The 23668-nt window shown below is 48.7% G+C and overlaps 1 protein-coding gene and 1 non-coding gene across 2 annotated transcripts in view; one reads left to right on the forward strand and one right to left on the reverse strand.

The window, feature by feature from the left end:
• The window catches only part of LRFN2 (leucine rich repeat and fibronectin type III domain containing 2), a 195234-nt gene that overhangs the window by 12902 nt on the left and 158664 nt on the right, over window positions 1-23668 (reverse strand). The window lies entirely within an intron of this gene.
• Window positions 3372-3474, forward strand: LOC112440225 (U6 spliceosomal RNA). The gene has a single exon (XR_003028401.1). It is a non-coding gene; the product is annotated as a U6 spliceosomal RNA (small nuclear RNA).

Consider the following 23668-nt stretch of genomic DNA (forward strand, 5'->3'; position numbering starts at 1 on the left):
TAATTGATTAGAATTAAAAATTTAGTTTCTGAGTCATAACAGCCAGATTTCAAGTGCTCAGTAGTCACATGTGGCTAGTGGCTACTGGATTGGACAGTGCCACTGTGTGACATTTCCGTCAACACAGGCAGTGCTATTGGATGGTGCTGTTCTAAAACATGCTATGCAGCCCTATCCATGTACCCAGCAAGTGGTATTAACACTGTCATTTTCTATGTGAGCCCTCATGCACCAAACAGGTGGGCCAGTCCAGGTGATGTTGTCCAGCTTTGGAGAGTTCACACCAAGGGATGAATTTGTCTTGGAGGCTTCGATCTAGACCTCTGAGCAGTTCCCCATTCTCTCTGAGGCTCTGGACAACTTCATCCCTCCTTTATGACTCTTCCAGTTCTCCGTGGTTCCTAAGACCTCTGGGTTCAGCGTGCCCTCTTTGGGATTCTCTCAGGCCTAGCTCAAGCTTATCTGCCCACTGGAGTGTTCTTTCTGCCTCCCATACTCAGCCTGTGCCCCAGCCCCTTCCCAAGGCTTGGCCCCACTGGCAAAGCTGCCTCACCTTCCCCACAGTCCTCAAATAGGGCCAGCCCTTAGCCAGCCTGTGTCTTTGGGCCCCCCTCTGGTCCTTTGTTTCGATATTCTGGTTCCTGCTTTTCTGCCTCTCATGTTCAAGCTACCCAGCTACCCATTACACATCTGACACATTTCTATTGAGAAAAATCCCTCATAGATCCAATAACAATGATAGATGTCATCGGAATACCTGCCATTAGCAAGAGAAGCTGAAGAGGCAGCAGGGTACAGTGGATATGCACACAGGCTCTGGAGTCAGACTGTAGGGTTCCAATCCTGGTTTTGCACATACCAGCTGTAATACCTTATCTTGGGCAAGTTTCTTAATCTCTCTGTGTTTGCTTCCTAGAAATACTCCCTTTCTGTAAAATGGGGCATTCATAATCTCTGCCTTATAGGGTTGTTATGAGGATTCAAGGAGTCATGATTCATAAAGTACCTAGGTCAGTGCCTGGCACAGAGTAAGCCCGGCATGAGGGTCTGTTACATAAAGGAGTGGGCCATGCTTAACCCATGTAATCCCAAGGAAATGCCTCTCTGATGGTGGAAATCCAGGCCTCGGGGATTTGTGGCTGGCAAACTTCATGCAGGCTAGAAACTAGGAGACTCGGGCAGTGCCTGACCCTGGCTGGGCTGGCAGGGAGGCATCTTGGCTTCAATACTTGCAGCAGAATGGGTCCCCCCTCCAACCCCCCATGAAACTATTGTTCAGAGTTCATGTGGAGGAAGTGTTAGTAAAGGCCTGGCTGAGCAATGGCAGAGATGACAGGAAATTAGGCCAAAGAAAGCTGAGCCCCAGCAGGCTGCCTCTGTGCTCATCTCCCCAGCGTTAGGCCTTACCTGGTGACAGGTGAGGATCACTCGTTGGGAGGCCCTGTGTTTGCTCCCTGACTTGGGAGGCATGGCAGATGCAGCTGCCAGGCAAGGACTTGGGAACGTTGCAGCCCAAGTGTTTGGTGGAGGCAACAGTGTCAGGGAGGGAGCTTCGCCCTACTCCATGGGGCTCCTTCATGGAGGGGATAAAGCCAGGAGGTGGGAATCCAGGCACTGGCACTGCACCACCGGGGTTCAAGCCCCAGTGCTGTCACTGACCAGCAGTGTGACCTTGGGCAAGCCACGTAACCACCCTGTAAGAGGGGGCAGATGATACAGCCCCGTCGCAGGGTTGCTATGAGGATGAAATGAGCGAATCTCTGTGATTTGAACAGTGCCTTGTCCCTAGTGAGTGCTTAATTTGTGCTAGTGTTTGTGACTGAGGACAGAGAAGTGAATCCAGGCCTGAGGCTGGATACTGGCTCATGGATCAGGTGCACAGCCAGCTCTGCAGGCCAGCCGTCTGAGGTCTGGCAGTCTGTTTTGGTGCAGGCCACTGGGGCCAGCCTGCCCGCTGATCCAGGCACTTCTCTTGCTGACTAACCAAGGTGTCTGCTGGCTCTTCCCAGTTCTCCTCTGCCCTCACCATGCACAGATCCTAGGAACTCCAGGTTGAGAAGGGCCCTGAGAGCCACCCTGCTAATCAGCGCCTCCATAGCAGGCCCACCTGGCTGTCAGCACCCTCTGCTCACACACTTCCAGGACATGCCAGGCAGTCATCTTAGCTCTGGACAACTCTGAGTGACTCATGGGGGCCATGGTCTGACAGACTGCGTCTTCCTCCCACCAGCCCAATGCAACCCCACAGCTGCCCAGAACAAGCCTGTTTCTTTCTTTTCGACATGTTGTTGCTTCCCATATTGTGAGGCCACTCTCTCATCCCACCTTGAAGAATTCACATTTCCATTTCTTCCAACCATTTCCTCATAGCACAGTTTCTAGTTTGCTGGCAGGCTGCCCCATCTGATCATACCTGATCACATGTCAATTTGTCTTTGGCCCTTCTCTTTGGGGGTTCTGAGTAGTCAGACCCTACATTGCCCCAATCAGACATCACACTTGTGGACACCACCCCCTCCCTGGAAGTACACTGGATTCTCTAGAAGCCACATCCCACTGGTGGTCGCACTGAGCAGACTGTCAATGGAGAGGCCCTGTGCTTTCCCAGGACTGCTGTTAAGCCACATTGCTTAAACAATGTCCCCACCACTGCAGGCTCAGCCAACCCAGGCAAGCTCTTGAGCCCATGTAAGGCCTGCCTCTCTCTCTCTCTCATTCTGTGTATGTGTGTGTGTCCTCATTCAGGTCTCCACAGATATAGAAGTCTTCTCTGTATTTAATTGTCCTTAGCTTCCAGCCCCCAGGGACTGGGTTGGCATATCTTAGAGGAAAGAGTGTAGGCTTTGGACTCAGACAGAAATCTCTCTTTGAAGGCTAGTTCTGCCCCCGACCAGATGTGTGACTGTAGACCATGTGACTTTCCTCTCTCTGAACCTCTGTTTCCTCACATGTGAAATGGGAGAGTAATACTAGCCTTCTGTGGTGAGTGTGAGAAATCAAGTACAATAGGAATAAACATGTCTGCTCCCTTCCTGGGCCATTTGGTACCACAATGATGATGACTACAATGATGCTACTTGTCATTTATCTCCTGGAGGAGCTGAGAAGAGCTTGCTCAACAACAACTCATCACTTGGAGAAAAAATGCAGGTGTCAGATCAATTATACCTTGTTATAAACACAGACGTATGCAAAATGAAGATTACCCACCAGCTGTGCCCAAGTCACGCTAGAACAGCCAGCAGACACCAAGTAAACACCACCTAATGATGAACCTGATCGGACCATTCACGCCAGTTGGCAGATCCATAATTTCATGGGGGCATCACCTGGAGCGAAGCCAGCACCAGCCTCCTTGAAAATGCTATTGTATGCTCTTTTTGGCAGCATTTCCACTAAAACTGGAACCATGCAGAGGTCAGCATGGCCCCTGCAGAAAGAAGACAGCAAGTTTGTGAAGCATTTTATATGAAATTCTGGTACATGCTACAACTTGTGTGAATCTTGTGTGATTCCACTTATATAAAAGACCTGGAGTAGTCAAATTCATAGAGACAGAAAGTAGCAGGGTGGTTGCTGGGTGCTGGGGGGAGTGAGGAATGGGGAATTCTTATTTAGTGAGTACAGAGTTTTAGTTTGGGGTGATGAAAAAGTTCTAAAATGGATGGTGATGGTGACTGCACAACAATATAATGTATTTAGTGCCAGTGAACTGTCCACTCAAATGTGGCTAAAATGGTAAATGTTATGTATATTTTACAATAAAAAATGGCAAAAAATATTGCAAAGCCAATTCTACCAGGTGAGCAGGAAGAGGAGAGGTTGTTGGAAATAGATGTGTCAATTCAGGGAGGCTGATGAACATATGGGTGGCAGTCACCCTCGGCAGGGGCTTCTTGGTTCTATTGTCTGTGGGCTTGGGTGGCCCTGTCAGATCTGGGGAAGGAGACAGCATTTGGGGAGGGGTAGAAAGAACCCCTGGCCATCTGATGCTATTCTACATGTGCCCCAATGGGTGAAGAGTAGAGCAACTCCAGAGCAGAAGTTGGCAGGAATCAAATGCCTGGGAAGAAGTTGCTGAAGATCCAGCATGGTGATTCACAGCAGCTGGGCCCGGGTTCAAATCCTGCTCTAGCAATGACTAGCTGCGTGACCCTAGGCAGATTACTTACCCTCTGCCTCAGTTAAATAGGAACACTAGTACCTACTGTGTAGGAATATAGTCAGGACTAAATGAGGTAAAGTGTGTTAAATGCTAGGGGTGCCTGGCAATAAATGAAGGAATGGTAAACACTGTATTTTGTTTCAATGCCAATGGTGAAGTCAACAGTAACACTTTGTCTTAGTTTCTTTGTATTGCTTAACAGAATACCACAGAATAATTTATATTTTTAAAAAACAACAACAAAATTTTCTCATAGAACTGGAGGCTGAAAGCTCAAGATTAAGCTGCCAGCATTTGGTCTGATAAGAGCCTCCTTTCTGTATCCTCATATGGCAGCAGTGGAAGGGCAAGAGAGACAGAGAGCCCCCTCGGCAGCCACAAGCCCTCATGACTTTATCACCCCTTACAGGCTCCACTTCTTCATCCTATCATCGAGGATTAGGTTTTAACCTATGAATCTCGAAGAGGACACAAGCATTCAAACCATTGCACCCTTAATAAAGCAAATCTGGGTAAAATGAAGCCCTCAGTCATTTCATGGAGGGGCATTGGGGCCCCACCTTTTCCTTCAATTATAACCATCTCCCTCTGTCAGATCAGAAGCTGTATCATAAGAAGGAACCTGTATCGACCCCCAGGGTGAATTTGTGCTCTAGTGAAGAAGGTTTACTGACTGTGCCATGCCTGGTGAGTCACTTCCCATGTTTGAGCCTCACCTTCACAGTTTTCTCACTTGCAAAATGGGTTCATAACAGCAATCATATGGTGTCTTTGTGAAAATTAAGTACTATGATATTTGTTCAGTACAGAGTATGCTGCTGAGAGTATGTTTATGCAATAAAAAGAAGCCATGATGATGTTTGCATTTGGTATTTGAAGATCAGTTTCAAATGTTGGCCCCACCATCTGCTAGCTGAGCAATCTTGAACAAGGAGATTTTGCTTCTCTGAATCTCAGCCTCCTCATCTGTCAAACGGGAATGAGAACACTACCACCTCCCCCAAAGGACCGTCTGGAAAACCTAAGACGCACATCTACTTGGACACAGTATGTAAGTGGTGAAGCATTTATAAATGTGAGGTGTCCATTTTTTATAATGGGGACAGCCAGCACTCGCGCATGAATGAGTGACCGAGAAAATTACTGACACTTCCTTGGGGGCTGTTCCAAGCTGCATGCCTGGAGGCAGACCCCCTGGTGAGAGACTAGCTGGGCATCCGGCTGCTGAGTTGCTGCATCATCCTGCCTGCTGCCTCACCCCACAGAGAGTTGCCCTTTCCACCCAGCAGTCAGGAGGAGCCCACTCAGCACTTCGCTGGGCTGTGTTTCTGCTGATTCTCCCTGGATACCTCTGTCTCTAACAAGCGGTCTGCTCAGGAAGGAATTAATTAAGGGTGGGGAGAGTGATGACCTCTAGCAGGAGGTCTCAGGTGGGCAGCTTGGAAGCCCCACTCTGTCCAGCCAAGTAGAAGGTCCTGATGCACTCCCAACCCTGGAGTCAGCAGGAGGGAGGGTGGGGGAGCAGAGCCGTCCCCACCCACCAGCCATCCTCATGTCCAGGCTGGAGGACGAGGCTCTAACTCCCACTCTGTCATGACTTGTTCAGCCTTGAGCAATTCACTTTCCTTCTCTGTGCTTTTAACATTCTAGAATTTCACAAGAACATCACTGGAAGAGGGGTGGTGGGAGCGCGGGGGAGGCAGGAGGAAGGGGATGGGATATTGGGGTTGTGGAAGTAGGGGCAGCAGCACGTCCCTGACCCCGAAAGCACACAGGAGTTAGCATCAAAGTGACCTGGGCTCTGGGCTCAAATCCCATCTCCACAATTTATTGACTATATCTTTACTCCCTTACTTAACTTTCCGTAGCTTTTGTCTTCTTATTTGTAAAAGCAGTTTGCAAACCCAATTTGCAGAGTTATATGAGGATCAGAAGTAATGTACGCCAAGCACTGGCATACAATATATACTCAATAAATCATTTATATATATAGTGAATGCTTACATACTTTATTATTGTCTATCTTCTATTTATCTTTCTATCATCTCTTACAGACTAACACCATCCATTCCACCCACCTCGCAGCAGGACCCCTCCTGGTGGCAGAAGATGAGCCGCCTGAGGGCACAGGTAGTTTTAGGGGTTGGGGTCTCTGCCAGATGGGCAGAGGAGCCTTCCTATGGGATTTGTTCATTAGCCAGGAGCTTTAAGGTGGGGCTGGCCTGGCCTAGAGGTGCACCATCCTGATTTTGCCTGTGAATTACTAAAAGCCGCAGAGTAATTATCCTCCTTCCTCTGTCCTGCCCCAAGTCTGGGAGCAGCCAGGGCCTATGGGGACAATGAACACAGAACAGAGCCATTAATTGCACACCAGGGTCCCTGGAGGATGGCCATATGGGCCTGTCATCTTAGTGTGGAAGTAATCATGTAAATAAATCACGTGTGAGTAAATCACAGACTTATCTCATCTGTAATTTTCTGGGAGTCTCTCCAGCACTGTTTATTGAGGTGCATGGGTCTGAAGCCCCAGAAATTGGCTCACTCTCCTCCCTCTCCTGCTCCAGCTGGGGAGAGGCCATTCTGGGTGGCAGATGGGAGTGAGGCTGATGAGGAGTCGTCCCTGCTCTGCTGGGGTACATGCAGGTGCAGTGGAGGGTGAACCCCAAACGGGCACGGTAGGAGTAGGGGGGCTGTGTGAGTGAGTGGCCGTTGGCCAGTGTGTGCGTGTAGGTACGTATGTGAGTGTGACTGTGTGTCCACTGGCCAGCGTGGAAGCAGCCCTGGGCATGTGGGCAGGGAAAAGGATTGACCTGAGGCTGTGAGCACCTGTGAACATGCACAGGTGGGGTGAACACTCGAATCAGCGTCCTTACAAAGGCCACACGGCCCTGTGGGGTCTTGCCCCACTGCCTCTCTGCCCCATCTCGCCCACCCTGCCCTGCACTCTCTCTGCTTCAGCCATCCTGGCCTCTTCGTTGCTCCTCAGAAACACTCCAGCCACGGAGGCTTTGCCCTGGCTCTTCCTTCTGCCTGGAAGGCCCTTCCCACAGACCTCAGTCCGGCTCCCCTTCAAGTCTTTCCTCAAATCCCACCTTCTCAGTGAGGCCTGCCCTGGACACGCTAGCTAATATTACAACTTACCCACCACCCCCAGCACCCTGCCATGTCTTGCCTGGGGTTTCTTTTTTGTGTGGCACTCACTGTCTCCCAGCACCCATATCATTTACTCATTTGTGGTGCCTGTTGCCCGTTTTCCTCTCATTAAGGACCAGGATTGCCAGCTGTTTTGTTGACCGATGTGTTCTAAACATCTGGAACAGGAGCATTTCTTTGCTAGCATAGCTGCCTCAGGTCTCTCATCTGCATGTAACGTGGGGAGGAGACAGAAGCCATCCAGGTCACAGGGCTGCTGGACATGCTCAATGGTCGGATATCTAAAAGCACTGACAGCAACCTTGGCACACTGTTCATTAGCTGTGAGCCCTTGTTATCATGCCCCACTGCAGCCTGGAAGTGAAGACTGCATGAGTGATCCATGGAAGGATCTGGCACAGCAGCAGGTATCCTAGGGAGGGGTCCTGATAAACACTTCCCGCCCCACTCCCACTCCACACCTTACAAATTCTCAGGAAGAAAAATTTTCTGACCTTCCTCAGTCAAGGAACTCATATTTTGAGGGATCCCTTTGAGTTAATGAATTATTTATCAGGAAATTTATAAGATTTTTGGTTTTTTAAATCAAGGGAAAAAGCAAGCGAGGTCCCACCCCTGCCTAGCCTGGGGCTGCACAGCTCCGGGGTCCCATAGGTAACAGAGCATGACTGACAAGTACATCGTCTGGAGGGTGTGAGAGTCGCTCAGACCATGCAGGACCTGGAGCTCTGTCCTGAGAGCTTCTCCCAGCTTTGCAACCCCTAACAGGCTATGAGACTGGGGTCAAGTCTTATCCCTTCTCTGGGTCTCTGCTTTTCCCTGACACCGTGAGGCATTCGAATTAAGCCATTTCTTAGGTAACTTCCAGACTCATTCACTCATCCAAGAAATGTTTGCGGAGCTTATGTGACAGGCACTGCTCTAGGTGTCTGTGGGGATGGCAGTGACCCCCACTGATACAAGCCCTGCCTTGTGGAGTTGACATTCTCTGTGGGGACAGAGCAAACAGTAAACACAATTGGTAACTGATTTAGTATGTTAGAAAGTGGACTGTGCTAAGGAAAAAAGAACAAGTAGGTAAGAGAGAAAAAGAAAGTGTTGAGGTTAGAGTGGGACAGCTCAGCTTTAAGTGGGTGGTCAGGCATCACCTCATTGAGCAGGTGACCTTTTGAGGTGAGGGAGATGTTACATCCTAGGAATCTAAGAAGGTCAATGATTCCCAGCACTGCCGTGTTCCAGAGAGCACCGTTTGGGGTCTCTGGAGCCTTATCTCTTCTTTTTCTCCATCTCTGTGCACACTGACCCCATGCCACCCAGTGGGTGATGGGACTGGAAGACAGATCAGCCACATTTGCAAGAGTGGTGAGTGATTTACCGCTGCCTTTATTCATACTCTGATATTTCATGGCTCCCGCAGCTCTGATGAGATAAATATGACCTCTTATTCTCCACTTTGCTTAAGACTCAGGGTCAACAGCCCAGCTGTGATCTATCTGTTGTTCCCTCTGCTGTATGTCCCCACGCCAGGGAATCCCGTGACTGTCTGAGATTCACAGTGTCGTCCTCCAGCTATACACGCCTGCCTGCCACTCAGCACTGGGCCTGGGCCTGGGTGGGCCAGGGAGGCAGTGGCTGCAGTAGCTCTGGGGGGATGATGGCTCATGTAGGGCAGACACTGAGCATTAAATCTCGCTCTTCCCCAGGCCTGTGCTGTCTCTAGGGCTGAACCACGATCCGGTTTCCTTTCAGTCTGGGAAGAGGCAGCAGTGGGAGGCAGAGCAGCCATGGTTCAAGTGGCAAGTTATAAATTAGAACACTCCAGGACATGGCCATCATCTTCCCAGCGTGGAGAAGGGGTGGAAGGCATGCATCAGCCTGCCTGCCTCAGATGGAATCCCCCAGGCCCTTGAAGCAGCCGAGGCTCCCCTCTGCCTTCAAAGCAGCCGTGGCTTTGTCAGACATCACCAGCACTGACGGAAGTTCTCCCACTTGTCTAGCTGAGAGCCCTCCCCTCCTGAAGCACCCACCTGTTTCCTCTTGTTCCTCCTTATGTGCACGTGGGTGGGATGGGTGGGTATGGTTCAGTCTCCCCCTCATGGTGGTTCTGAGTGCCAGTAGGCTGATGGTTCCGGGGTTGTTAGTAGATTGGGCGACCGGGAAGGGGACAGGGTTGAAGGAAATGGGCTCACTGGCCTCTATTTTGAAGACATTACCTATGACTCCAAGACGCTTGTCTCACCCCCTCAATCCTAACTCATGTCCTGGGAGGAAGAGGAACAGTCAGGAGCTCTTTGGAGCACAACAGGCCTGGGTTTGAATCTGGCCCTGCCAGCTCCTAGCTGGGAGGCCTCGGGCAGCTTACATACCCTCTCTTCTCCCTGCAATTCCTAACCTAGGAAAGAATCGTAACCCTGCCTCCCAGGGGGCTATGAAGGTGCCTGGTGCAGTGGGGCCCACACTGTGGGCACTCAGAAGCTAGCTGCGCACTATTGAGGCCTCAAGATGCTGCAGACCCTGAAGCCAGTCTGCTTGGCTTCAAATTCCAGCTGGGACATCTCGGGCAGGCTTCTTCACCAGGCCATGCCTCAGTTCCCCCCTCCTCCCCCCCGTAAAATCAAGGTAATACCAGCACCTTTTTTGTCAGGATGTTGAAATAATTAAATGAGCTAATAAACAGAAACCATGTAGAACAGTACGTGGCATGGAATAATTTCTCAGAAAGGTTGGCTCTTATTATCCTTATCTTTATTGGAGGAGAAACCACCTGCATTTACTTAGCACTTTTGACCTAATTCCATCCATTGGCTTTGTGATTTATAACCCATTTATTTCCAATCAAAGAAATGCAATGACTTGAAACATAAAAACATATAAAATCGGACATGCAAAATTTGTTAATGTTTTATTGAAGATTGAAAATCAATAAAAAGGCTTGAGTGAGAAGCTTGCCCCCACCGCCAGGCGGGGTCACTGTGACACCCAGAGGATGACTTCAGTTATAAACCCCACGTGACCACAAAGCTGAACACGGCCCTGGGCCACTCTCTTTTGGGAACAGCCTAGAGAGGAGGCAGCAAGATGGTTCCGGACAATGTGAGGGGAGTGGCTTTGTTGGGATACTCTGTGTGGGAGTTGGCACCACAGGAGACTAGGGAGAGCTGAGGCTGCCTTCAAATGTGGGGCACCCTCAGCTTCAGAGGAGCTTCTTCAGCCTACTTTGGTCCGCACAGGCCACATTCAGTGTACTGCCCACTGCCGGACCCCACATCTGCAAAGAGACATCACAAACCCTGCACACATCTGAGGCAAGGGACCAGAGACCCACCCCAGACAACTTTCTGCTCCAGAGACAGAAAAACATGTCAGTGTTTCCCCGCAATGCCTCCTGTGCCTCCTCACTGATTGAGCTCCTACTTTTACTTGTTTTTGTTTTGTTTTTTTTTTGAGACAGAGTCTTGCTTTGTCGCCTAGGCTGGAGTGCAATGGTGCAATCTCAGCTCACTGCAACCTCCACCTCCTGGGTTCATGTGACTCTCCTGCCTCAGCCCCCAAGTAGCTGGAATTACAGGCACGTGCCACCATGCCCAGCTAATTTTTGTATTTTTAGTAGAGATGAGGTTTCACCATGTTGGCCAGGCTGGTCTTGAACTCCTGACCTCAGGTGATCCACCCACCTCGACCTCCCAAAATGCTGGGATTACAGGCATGAGCCACTGCACCCGGCCTGAATTCCTGCTTGACCTTCTGGATCACCTCTTCCAGGAAGCCTTCCCTGGCTTCCCCAGACTAGGTCAGTTCCCCAGGACCTGCTCTAGCATATATTTGCACAGCATTTATCACAGCTGTAGCTACTGAATTGGTGAACACCTCCCAGAATAGTTGTTTAACGTTTGTCTGCCTGGGAGATGCGAGTTGCAGGAGGGCAGAAATGCCTTGTTTGTAGCTGCCCTTCCCATGTGTGGCCCAGACTTGAGTTGTAAACTTAAACACCTCTCAAATGACTAAAGGTAAAGGCAAGGATGGAGGAAGGCAGGGAGGTAGGATGTTGAATCTGAACAAATAGCACTGGGTGAAACTGAGAATTATGTTCAAAAATTAACTGAACATATTACAGAAAAAGAATTAGTTTTATGCCTAATAAGGATGAAGGCAGAATCTGAAGGTTGGAGGTAGAGGGAGATAGATTTGAGGGCCTGCAATGAGGTGTCACTTTTGTTTGCTTGTTTTGAGATGGAGTCTCACTTCTTTGCCCAGGCTGGAGTGCAATGGCGCAATCTCGGCTCACTGCAACCTCCACCTCCCGGGTTCAAGCAATTTTCCTGCCTCAGCCTCCCCAGTAGCTGGGATTACAGGCATGTGCCAGCACACCCTGCTAATTTTTGTATGTTTAGTAGAGATAGGATTTCACCATGTTGCCCAGGCTGGTCTCAAACTCCTGACTTCAAGTGATCTGCCCGCCTCAGCCTCCCAAAATGCTGGGATTACAGGCGTGAGCCACCATGCCCGGCCAATGAGGTGTAACATTTTAGCCAGTGGCACCCAACAGTGGTGGGGGCTTTCTTGTTTCTGGCAATTTATTCCTGCATGAGGTCAGCCAACATCCCAAGGGGGTGGCGGGAATGAGGGGTGGTGGGTGGGAGGAGTGGTGGGCACCACAAGGATTCACAGAAAGGAGAGCATTGGCCTGGATGAGCTTGAACTGACCTTTTCTTACACTGGAATTTTTTTGGTTTGAGAGTAGCAAGCATGAGCCCCATTTTAAAGACAGAAGAACCAAGTCCAAGAGAGTTGCAATAAATAAGCAACCGGACTGGTCCCAGGGACTTTGGCTCTGTCTTTCCTCTCCCTGACTCTCCCAAGCCCTTGGCAATAAGTCCACACAGGAGAACTGAGCTTTGAGGTCACCTCATGACCCCTCCTGACCCCCTTCCTCCTTCTCCTGCTAGGGTGTCCACTGTGCCCTCCCTTGGGTCAGCATCCACTGTTTGCCAATCCCAGGAAAAAACCCACTTCGCCATCTCCCAGGTTTCTGCCCATTAAACGTGCAAAGAAACCCATCTTTAATGGTGGAATTCCCGGCCCTCTGAACTGTGAAGGAAACATTTTTAAACAGGGTTCTGTTCTTAGGCCTGTTCTAGTCAGGGTGGGGAAGAATAGGGCTTGGGTCTAAACCCGGGCGCTCCTGCTTTCCTGGCCTGGGAGAAGCAGCTCCCCACCCATTCCCTTTTGCTGCAGGACAGAAGCTTCCTTCCAGCCCCCTGCCCCTGAGGGAAGAGACTGCTGAGCACCAGCCAAGCCAACCCAGGAATCTTCAAAGCCTCCCTGTTCCACTCAGACCTTTTTCCTAGCAACAATCAAAGCTTGAGGGAGGAGAGCAAAGCAGCCTTGGGAAGCAGCCCTTGGCACTGGCTCACACGCAGTGGCATTTTGACGGGTGGTAAAAATATCTTTCTGGTGTTCAGTGCCGGCTGCCACTGCTGCCACCATCTCAGCTTCCAAGATCCTGTCTCCATGCTCAGTGCCTCGGCAGCCTCCCGACCTGTCCACGCACACCTTGGGAGTCAGAGCACAGGTCACTGAGCCCCTGACCAAGGGCCACATTCATATACGACAACTGCCACCTTCATTGCCAGGGCCAGGCACCAGCCAAAAATGCACTTATGAGCTACTAGAGTAGGTGATTTATTGTCAGAGATGCCGCAGCACACACCTAATGAGCTAATTAAGCAAGAATATAAATAATTACTCCCTATCAGAGTACAAGGTTGTGGGGTAGAGGGGGTGGGGGATACTGACAGAGGAGCTGGGTCAGTGATGGCGTGGGATGCTCTGCTCTGCAGGGGGAGATCCAAAACTCCTCTCCACTCACGGCTATGAGTTGGGCCTCAGTGAGGTTCCCAGGCTGGGCAGACATAGGCCCAAGGATTCTGCCAGAAAAATCATGACAACATGCTGCTTTGTTCCCTACCTAAGTACTTCCTGCTCACTCACAGGCCCACACCCTAATCTCCTCCTGCCCCAAGTGGGAGAGAAAGAAGGGGTCCTTCTCCCATTTTATGGATGTGAACATTCAGGAGCAACAGGGTCTCAAGATACAGCTAAAACTCTGCAACCATCCCGTAACTGGTCTCCCTGATGCTATCCCTGCCTGCTGCGGTATATTCTCCAGCCAGCAGCAGAATCTTCTTTCTTAATCACATCATGCCAGTCTCCTACTTTCAAATCTCCCCAGCCCCAGCCCCAGAGGTTTCCGTCTCATTCAGGATAAAATCCGAGGCCTCATCATGGCCAGCAAGGGCCTATGTAATCCAGCCCTGTCCAGTCCTCTCACTCATTCACTGCCACTCTTCCTCCAGAGGCACTGGAGTCCTTGCCACTTCTCCAACAGGATGAATGCATCCCTCCCCAGGGCCTCTGTATGTGCTGTTTCACCTGCCTGACTCTTTTACTTCATTCAGGTCTCCACTCCAACATCACTCCTTACAGAGGCAATTCCTAACCACCCATATAAAACTGTAGCCCTCTGGTCTCGGTCTCATTACACTGCTTATTTTTCTTCCTCGTGTACATTTTTGAACTTTTCATCTCTCCCCCCAGTAAGAATGTAAGCTCCTTGATATTCAAGGCTACCCATACTTTTCCCTCTTCCAACCTCTGCCTTCCTATCACTTTCCTAGGCAAGAGCTGTGCCTGTCTTTTCCCAATCCTGAGGTCTTGACCAGACAATAAATATTTATTGACTGAATAAATGAATATCTGGTTCCAAATACAGAGTTTTCCTCACCCCAGGTCATTCTTCCCCTCAGAACTAGACCCTGGCTTCTCATCAGCAATAGGAGGAAGCCCAAAGTCAGGACAGTACTGGTTCCAAGCTCAAGCTCCACTGCCTCCAAGCTGTGAGACCTTGCAAGTCACGCCACCTCCCTATGGCTCAGAGTCCTCGTCTGTCAAGTGGCAATCATGGATCACACCTCATAGGGTTAGCATGAGTCCAAATAAGAAAACATGCAGAACAGCTTTAGAACAGTACCTGGAGTGCAGTAAGGGCTCAGAAACATAGCTACTTTGTGTGACATTCAAGGCTATCCATACTCTGCCCTCTTCCAACCTCTGCATTCCTATCCTTTTTCTAGACCAGTGATTCTCAAAGTAAAGTCCCAAGACCAGCAGCATCAGCATCCCGGAGAGAATGTATTAGAAGTGCAAATTCTCAGGCTCCACTCGGTACCTACTGAATTACAAACTCAAGGGGCAGGGTCTTGCACTTGTGTGTTCACAAGCCTGCCAGGTGATTCTCATGCTTGCTCAGGTTTGAGAACCACTGCCCTCTAGGGGGGCTTTCTGCCAGGAAAGTCAAGTGTCGCAAATTATTGGTCCTGTTTCTTTACCAGCCTGTGATACAGCAGCACCTCCACAGCCTTTCATGGCTTGATGCTGAGCGCAGTTCATTCCCTGCACCTTGCCTTTGGGCTTGGCCATGTAACTTGCTGTGGCCAGCGGGATTTTGCAGGTGTGATACCAACAGAAGCTTGACGTTCATTTCTGCAGGTTGGCTTGCCTTCCTGCATTTCTGCTATCACCATGAGAAGAACATACCTGGAGAACCACTACCCCTCTCCTGGGGCTCCAGGATGAGATACACAGAGAAGATTGAAATCAGAACTGGAGCCTGAAGCCAAGTGCAGTCCTGCCCAGCCCAGCCCAGGCCAGACCAGTTCAACTCCAGCCAACCTGCGGAGCTATGACTAAGGAAATTCAATATTGGATGTAAGCCACCTAGAGTTTGAGGTTCTTTGTTATGCAACATGGTTGTGGCAGCAGCTGATGAATACACCAGGGGCCCTCACAGGCCTTTGACTGGGCCTGATCATTCCTGCCTCTGTCTCTGTCTTCATTGGTTTCACCCAAAACAGCTACCACCCCCTCACCCCGACCCCGCACAGCCTTCTTCCTTCCAAATCCCACCTTAACTCCAGGACACAGCTTACACTCCACTCTACCTGCTCTCATAGCCCCCCAGAATATGTTCCTCTCAAGCCAGGCAGTTAGCTCATGGAAAAGCCCAAGTGGACTAATTTCACCAAGCAATTCATTTACGTTTTAACCTTTTGGGGGGCTAATTGCTAAACTGAGAAGCTCCTTTACTTAGTACCATCACTGATTAATGACCTAGTGCAAAGGTTTGGTGTTTAACAGATCTCTTCCACGCTTCATTTCCTGCCGCTCACCTCCTTTACAATGCAATCGGAGTTCATTCGCACATCTGGATCAGCACTCTTAACCACAGCATCAGCCCCACAGCCACAGAGCACAGCGGAGCCCACCTTTGGAGCCCACCCCTGCTGGAAATAGCTCTCTTTTGTAAAGAGTTAACGAGCTCGTTCATCCACAGTGCTTGGCTGCATGGCCCTGCATTCACCCCGGGGTGGCCCATCACATCCTGTGGTTTTGTGCCATTCTTCCTGCCCCACCTCTGAGACCCTGAAGATGGTGGACATTAATTTGACTTCTTGTTGTGATCCCTTCTGTCACCTACAGGGTGCCCACTCCCATCACACACATTCATGCCAGACCATAGGCCTAATTGGCAAGAAGTAAGCTTCCCTCTTTGCTTTGCTCTGTGTCTCCAGAGATGAGAAAAGAACACTCACAGACAGGCAGGAAAGCAGCCCCATCAGCTTCCCCCCTAGGCTGGCCTCAGCCACAAACTGGCTACTGGTTGCTGGGACTGTGTGGGCAGGTGCCAAGAAATGCTCACAGCAGCGATGCTTTCGCCCATGCAGCTCTGTGGCCATCATACGCCTCCCCAACATCCATTCCCCACTTCTAACTTCCCGGCAGAACGTTATTTTATCTAATGGGGAGCAACATGCGTGAACAGACAATCGCCTTCCTCAGCCTCCAATGTGCACTGAAGGAAATACAATAAGCTAGCAGCAAAAGTCAGTGGGTGGGATTCTTTAAAGTGGTTGGTGCCAGTCTTAGTTTGGGTTTCCCAGATGCAGACCTTGAGACAAGGATTTGAGTACGAGTAGTTTATTTGGGAGGTGGGCTCAGGAAGCTGTGGTAAGGAAGTGTGGAAGGAAGTCAACACAGGGCATTTTGCTAAGCAAGTTACCACTGTGGGCAATGAGGCCCACCCCTAATGGGAGCCCCTGGGAGCGAGCATAGACCATGTATCTGCCTTTCTCCGAGGCTGAGGAAGCTGGAGTATTAATCCTCCAAACTCTGTTAAAGGCTGAGGGCTGATCCCAGGGTTGGCAACTCCTCTGTGGATAGGCCACACCAGAGAAAGTCCCCAGGTAGAGAATGTGAGCAAGAGCAAGAGCAGTGAGCCACACATTAAGAATAATGCAATTGACCTGCTTCAGTCCCTGACTCCATGGAGCTCCCATACCAGCTCTGAACTACCTCCTTCTGGAATGCTTTGACAGAATTGTGAACTCACAAAAGTATCTGACAGGTCTCAATCCATTTAGCAAGTTTATTTTGCCAAGGTTAAGGACATGCCCATGACGCAGCCTCAGGAGGTCCTGGAGACACGTGCCCAAGGTAGTCTGGGTGCAGCTTGCTTTTATACATTTGAGGGAGACCTAATACATCAATCAATACATGTAAGATGTACATCAGTTCGAACTGGAAAGGCAAGAGGTGGGTCGCTTTGAGGTAATAGGTAGATTTAAAGATGTTCTGATTGGCAATTGGCTGAGTTATTATCAATAGAAAGGAGTGTCTGGGTAACAACAAAGAGTTGTGGAGACCAAGGTTTTATCATGCAGATGAAGCCTCCAGGTAGCAGGATTCAGAGAAAATAGATTGTAAATGTTTCTTATCAGACTTAAAGGGTCTGTTCTGTCAGTAATTCCAAAAGAGAGGAGGGTATAATGAGGCACATGTGGCTCCTCATTCCTATCATGGCCAAATTTTTTCAGGTTAACTTTGTAATGCTCTTGACTGAATGGAGGGGTTCATTCAATTGGTTGGTGGGCCTTAGAATTTTATTTTTGGTTTTCAGAATGACAGAAATAACCCCGAAATTTGGAAAAGTCAGATTTCTGCTACTAGAAGCACTTCACACTTTATGAAGATGTTCTTCTTTCATGCTTTGTCATCTCTTTCCAATGTTACAAAACCTGGTGAGTTATCATTATCCCCATTTAGCAGGTGAGGAGCCTGAGGTTCAGACAAGTAAAGAGAAGGGAGATCTCAAGAGCCCATGTCTGGAGCCCTTGATTCCATCTTTCTTATAGTAATCACTCAGACTCAGCTGAGGGGTAAAAAAAATGGCTCCAGTGAGCTGAAATGCACATGGTGTTTTGTTTCCAAAATGTTTCCACATATGTTATCTCTTTGGAGATAACCCCATAGAGAAAAGATTTTTTCTTCCAATGTTAGATGAAGCAAATCTCAAAGAGATGAGTAGTGCATGGTAGAGCTGGGATTGAACCCAGGCCTTCTGGCTTCTTCCCTCACTAGCAGTTTGGAGACCAATCCCCTAGCTGTGGATTTACAGAAACTCTGTCTACCAGTGCTGTCCAAACCCCTGATTTCACTGGGCATGATGCTGAATGCATGTCAAAATCACTGGGAGAGCCTTAAAAACGAGAATATCCAGGCACCAACCCAAGCTGACTCAGAATCCCTTTTTTGGTGGGGGGATGCCACTACTCAAGGGGTTCCAAAACACAGTCAGGGTTGGGAAACATGGGTGGTAGGAAGCCCTGGACTCGGGGTCAGAATGCCTGAGTTCCACACCTTCCCCACTCCTGGTCTGACCTGGGCTGTTAATGAGGTTGAATGGAGCTGGGTTCTGTCAATACGCACATGCCTGGGAAAGTTCAGTTGTGAGATAAGTGTTTGGTGTTGTTTTGATGGCCACCACTACAGCATTGTCCCCAAGTCCCAGGCACTCCTCCAGGCCTAACCCCGTCCCTCTGTAAGCCCTTTTTGGTGTTTTCCTGGTATAGAATAAACGATATCCTCACTCCCATCTCCAAACTAACCAAACGTATGTACAATTAATTGGACTGGTTCTCTTGTTATCTCTTACTGGAGGTGGAAAAAGCTTCATTTCAGAAAAGAGGGAGACTGGATACTGTAATCTCTTTACTCTTGCTAATTACTTTTTATCTTTGGAGCTCTCTCCAGCCACAGCTTTTGGAGATTGAGAAGGGAATAACATGTGGAGAAATTAGTCACCTCTGAACAGATGCTCTGAAGCTTTTTGAATCCCAGTGGTGTCACCTTCTTGAGGACAGCGAGAGAGGCAGGATGTGGGGATAGTAATATGATTTCAGATGCTCTTAGAAGGTGCCCTGAAAAACATCTCCCCTATGCACAAACCTCCTGTGGGTTTTCAAACTCCACCATCAGGGATTCACTCCTTTGGGTCTTTCAGAGCTCCCAATTGAAGTGAAAATATTTCTGAAAGGGGTTATACCTTATACCTTGATCCCTTAAAACCTCATCAGATCACTTTCCAAGTTTACAGCTCTGTTGGTTTTGAAAAATGGAGACACAAGAGGCAGGCTGGGGAACAGGGACTAGAAGAGAGGACCAAGAAGAAAAAGTGGGCAGGCTCCTAGTAATCATAAGTACTCTCAGCTAACCAGTATGCCACTGTTAACTATGAAGAACGCTCTTTCAAATACATGAGCTCTTTCAGTCCTCACCACAATCCTATGAAATATGCAGAAAGGAATCTCTGTTCTCATTTTACATGTGAGAAAATAAAGATGGAGAGCAGTAAAGTGATTTTCCCATTGTCCCAGGACTAGTAAATGATGGAGTTGTGTGGATGTGCTACCTGCCTTCCTATCTTCTCTGCATCAATGAGAGTGCATTGTGCCTAACTTGGAAAAAATAACCCTACATTTCCTAGCTTCCTTTGCAGAAATGTGTGCCCAGTGAAATGCAAGGAGAAGTTATTAGATGGGGATTCTGAGAAACTCCCCACTTTGCTTTCTTGCCCTTCTTGTTTCCATCTTTCCTATTGCATAAAAGGGAGATGGGATCACTGGTGCTCCAGCAACAATTTTGTGCTTTTAAGTGACCTTAAGGACAGAAACTGTGTGCTGAGGATGGTAGGACAAAAAGACAGAAGGAACTGGGCTCCTGATGACCATGCTACCCAGAAAACCAGTCCTCAATTCCCTTCCACTGGTCTTCTTTTACATGAGATATTATAAACCCTTATGAGTTTAAGTCACAGTAGTTGAGTTTTCTGTTCATCCTAATCACCACCCTGGACTTTTGACTCCAGAGTCATCTTTTTCTGTGATGCCTGTAGCAACTTTGTCACTTCATAGTGGCTTACCTGGTGACATGTAAACCAGAAATCCTCATCTTGCCCATTGATTACCTGGATAATCCCAGGTGATGGAGTGGAACCAAGCTTCTCACTGGCACCCCTGTTTCCCCAACATTGCTGGAACTTAGAAGTATGAGACTGAGTCTCGACTAAAGCTGACAGAGAAAATCCCCGTGGACTTCCAGAAGGCTACTCCATACTTCCCCAGAAAGAGAAATTACAGCTGGTGTCCCCACCCCAAGTCTCCAGCCTTAATAAAAAGTCTTTGGGGCCTTAGCGAGATGTCCCCCACAGCAGGTACATAGCACAGTGGAAAGGGCTGGATGTAGAAGACTACATTTCTTAGTCTTTGCTTTGGATAACTTTGTAAAATCTACGCAATCTGTTTGAGACTAGTTTTACTATCTATAAAATGGGTTTAACGTTATTGTCTTCTGCATCCCCTCTTGTAGATGTCATGTTTCAACAGCGTGAAAAAAAAATTAGAAAATATAAAATCCAAGGCAGGTTCATTTTGATCTGGGCTCTGACCAAGGAGTTGCCTTTCCTCCCTGTCCACCCCTATTTCCTCCTCTATACCATTCTCTTCCTCCACCTGTGTGGACTTAACCCACCCTTCCAGGAGAATCCAGACCCTCTTGAGAAACAGCCGAGTCAAAGAATCTTCTCTCGCAGGTCCTGTTCCTGGCATGCCCCACTCCCTTTAGAGAACACCTGTCCCTAACAGCTTCTCCCTTTAAGAACACCAGTTCCCACTAGCTTCTCCCCATGGCCCCAGATCCTGAGATGTCGATTTCATTAGTAAATTTTTCTCCACCCCACAATAGAGATGGCTGTCTTTTCATAGGGTAGGGCACAGCCCCACTGAGGTGTGGAGTGGTAAGGTCCTGATGGGGTGAAAACTTGCTGAATCTGCCCTCTTGTCCTTTCCCCAGATAGGAGACAGAGCAGCAGTAAAAGATGCAGCCCTGTGCCCCAGCCCTGCAAAACTCAGTAGGGTGGTCCAGTCTCCCAGGACAGGACATGTGTCTAACAATCACGGAAGAACATGGCATGGGAAAGGGAGCCTGCAGATAGGGTGCGACGGGGGCTGGGGTGGCTGTCATCTCTCCATCTTCAGGGTCTCTCTCCTTATAGCCCCTCACTTTTCTACACAAGGATGGGGGCAGCATAACAAGCAACACAAGGCATGGCTGCATCCCGGCTGACTGCCTTAGGAGCATGCCTGCTCTTCCCCTGGCTCTCCTGGGGATCATTCCAACATCACGCCTGGTGACAGATGTTCTTGACAACTCTTAGAGACAAGTGTTTGTGAATGTCACTTGGGCTGATAATGACATGCAGGGCATTTAACTTTCCATGTCACCCCAGGGATGAAGCCAAGCCGGGGTGAGCTGTTGCTCCCTCCAGGGTGGCAGAGGAGGCTGCCTTTATGACTTCCCTCTCCCAAACTTCCCCTACCCCTCATTGACTTCTCTCCCCTTTGTTGCTGTCACCATTAGTGCCAGCCCCTTCCTGACAGGCTGGGCCCTGGCATTGAGGGACATGATAGTCAGCCCTCCCTAGTCACACAGGAAACAGGCCAGGCCCTGCTGGTGGACTGTCTGTCTCCAGTGTGTCACAGCGCCTGCCTGCAGGGCTCAGCTGTGTGTACTCAGGAAGGGCAAGCAGCTTGGGAGTACAGCCGGGACTGTTAAATAATGACGGAGCTTATTAGCTGAAAAAAGCACAAAGCACTGTTTTATATAGCCTAATTCAAATCTGGTCTGAGTTATCCACGATTTGGGGTGATCCGTGCCTCTGCTCCTCCTTCCTGGTATGCAGACTAGACCCTGATGTTTTCAGACATTGCTCTTAGCTCTTTGGGGTTTCTGTGAAACCTCGAGGTGGGTCACTGGTGACCTGTCAATGGCCTATGTCCAGGTCTGGTTGGGTTCTCTGGGCCTCTGCCAAGATTTTTGTCTCTGACCCCAGGCCCTGGAGCTTAAATGCACCTTAACTCCAGGAGGCAAGCTGACACAGTGCCCCCAACTAGTAAAAGTAGGTGAATTTAGCAACAGTGGAAGCCATATTATGTTGATCATGGGATTTTGAAAGTCTCAAGTAGATCCACACACGATGAGAGCTGGGATAATTTAAGTTAAATGTTTTCACTCCTGCCTGAAAGTCAGGCTGCCTGCTTCGTATCCCTGGAATGGAGTCAGCCAGGTTCTACTGAACCCTTTTGGTATGGGCAGCTCACTACTTTGTGGCGCTTTTACTTTAATCTGCTGTTGGGCAGCTTTGATCTTTATTTCCAGTCTGTCCAGTTCACCAAATGTTGACTCTATAGCTATTTTGGACCAGGACTTACCAAGGGCTGAGGACACGGAGATGAGCACGCATGAATATCACATGCTAGCGAGAGGAAGATAGATACAAAGCCAAATCATTTCGGAGCCAGATGGAGAGCAATGAGAGACATGTGTAAGGCTGTTGCTGTTGGAATTTTGTTTTTGTAATGGGCCAATGCCTACTTCCATGCACGCATGTGTCTATATGTGTGTGTGTATGTCTTTTCCTCTTTTCCACCCACAAATACTTCGAATAAGTTAAAGGAGCCATGACTTCTTTTCTAAGTCCTCTCATCTCCAAGGTAAACTTCTCCCATTTCACATGAGCTTCCAGAACCTCATTCTCATCAGCCCTCCTCTGGATACACTGCAGCTTGTAAACATGACTCCCAAGACTGTGCCATCCCGGATTAAACATATTAAAGCTCTGCTCTGACCAGCTAGAATGATTCAGCAGAACCATAACCTCTCATGATCTGACCACTATACTTCCATTAGCGCAACTAAAAATGACAGGGGTCTCTCACCAGCTCCATCACATTGTGGCCATAACATCCTCAAGATCAACTACAACTCTGAACCTAGGCACACAGAATTTCAGATGAGCCAGATTTTCCTTACCTTGAACTTGTGCAATTGCAATTGATTCCTTGAACCAAAGTGAAGATAGATGATTGATTGATTGATAGTTTTGTCGACATGACAATTGGCCAAGCCTATTTTCTGTGTAGTTATCAATCTTAATTAGAAAATACACTGGCAGTACAGAAATGGAACAGATGTTGAGGCAGAAGCCAAAGGCTTTCTGGCATATTCACATCAATTTATTAATCAGTCTGGTTATTTGACCAGTTACAAGTTCACTCCATCAGTTTACATTTCTCCCTTTTGTCCCAAGACAGCATGAGAGTTCGCCAAATGTCCTGTACGACTGTGACGTGCTCTGTTTATGGTAGTGACTCACAGCCAGCAGAAACTCCTAGGAGTTTTTCCAACTGGACCTGTCACTCCAGAGATGCTGGTCCAGCCGAGAGTCACTATGCAAGTGGGCATGTCCCTGAGAAGCACCTGCCCTCATGAATGACAAGGAGGCAGATAAAAAGGTTGAGAACTACTGGTCCACAGCATCTCCTGAAGACATGGTTCAATGACTTGGCAGGATTTGCCCTTAGTGAACCCATGTTAGGTTAGCATTCTTTTCCAAGGGCTCACAGCTACCTACTGAGAAAGTCTTTCCAGAATTGTATAGGGACTCCATGTCCAGCCTAGCATGCTAAGCATTACAGAGTTTATTCCCTGAAAAGCAGAATATTCACCCCTTTCCTGTCTTAGGCATCTCTCTGTCCATGCTATCTCAGAATCACCACCATAGGCTTGAGAACCTCATCTACTTGCTCCTTTAGTCCTTACTCACCTACATGGGGCCCATCAGAGCCTGGTGACCCAGAACTCATAGACAGCACTGTGATGCAGGCCTGTTGGGCTTCGGCATTCCTCTCCATAGTATTGGTCTTGTTAGGTTGAGGCTCTGGGCAAACATACAGGCTGCCTGCATTCAGATTCCATCTCTGCTACTTACCCCCTGTTTAACACCTTGAGCAAGTTTCTTCTATCTAAAGTGAAATAATAATTTTTACCTCCAAAGGGTTTGTGAGAACTAAATGAGTTAGTGCACATAGAACCCTTAGAATAGTGACCAACACAAAT

Source organism: Pan paniscus, chromosome 5 (assembly GCF_029289425.2).
Source record: "Pan paniscus chromosome 5, NHGRI_mPanPan1-v2.0_pri, whole genome shotgun sequence".
Lineage (NCBI taxonomy): Eukaryota > Metazoa > Chordata > Mammalia > Primates > Hominidae > Pan > Pan paniscus.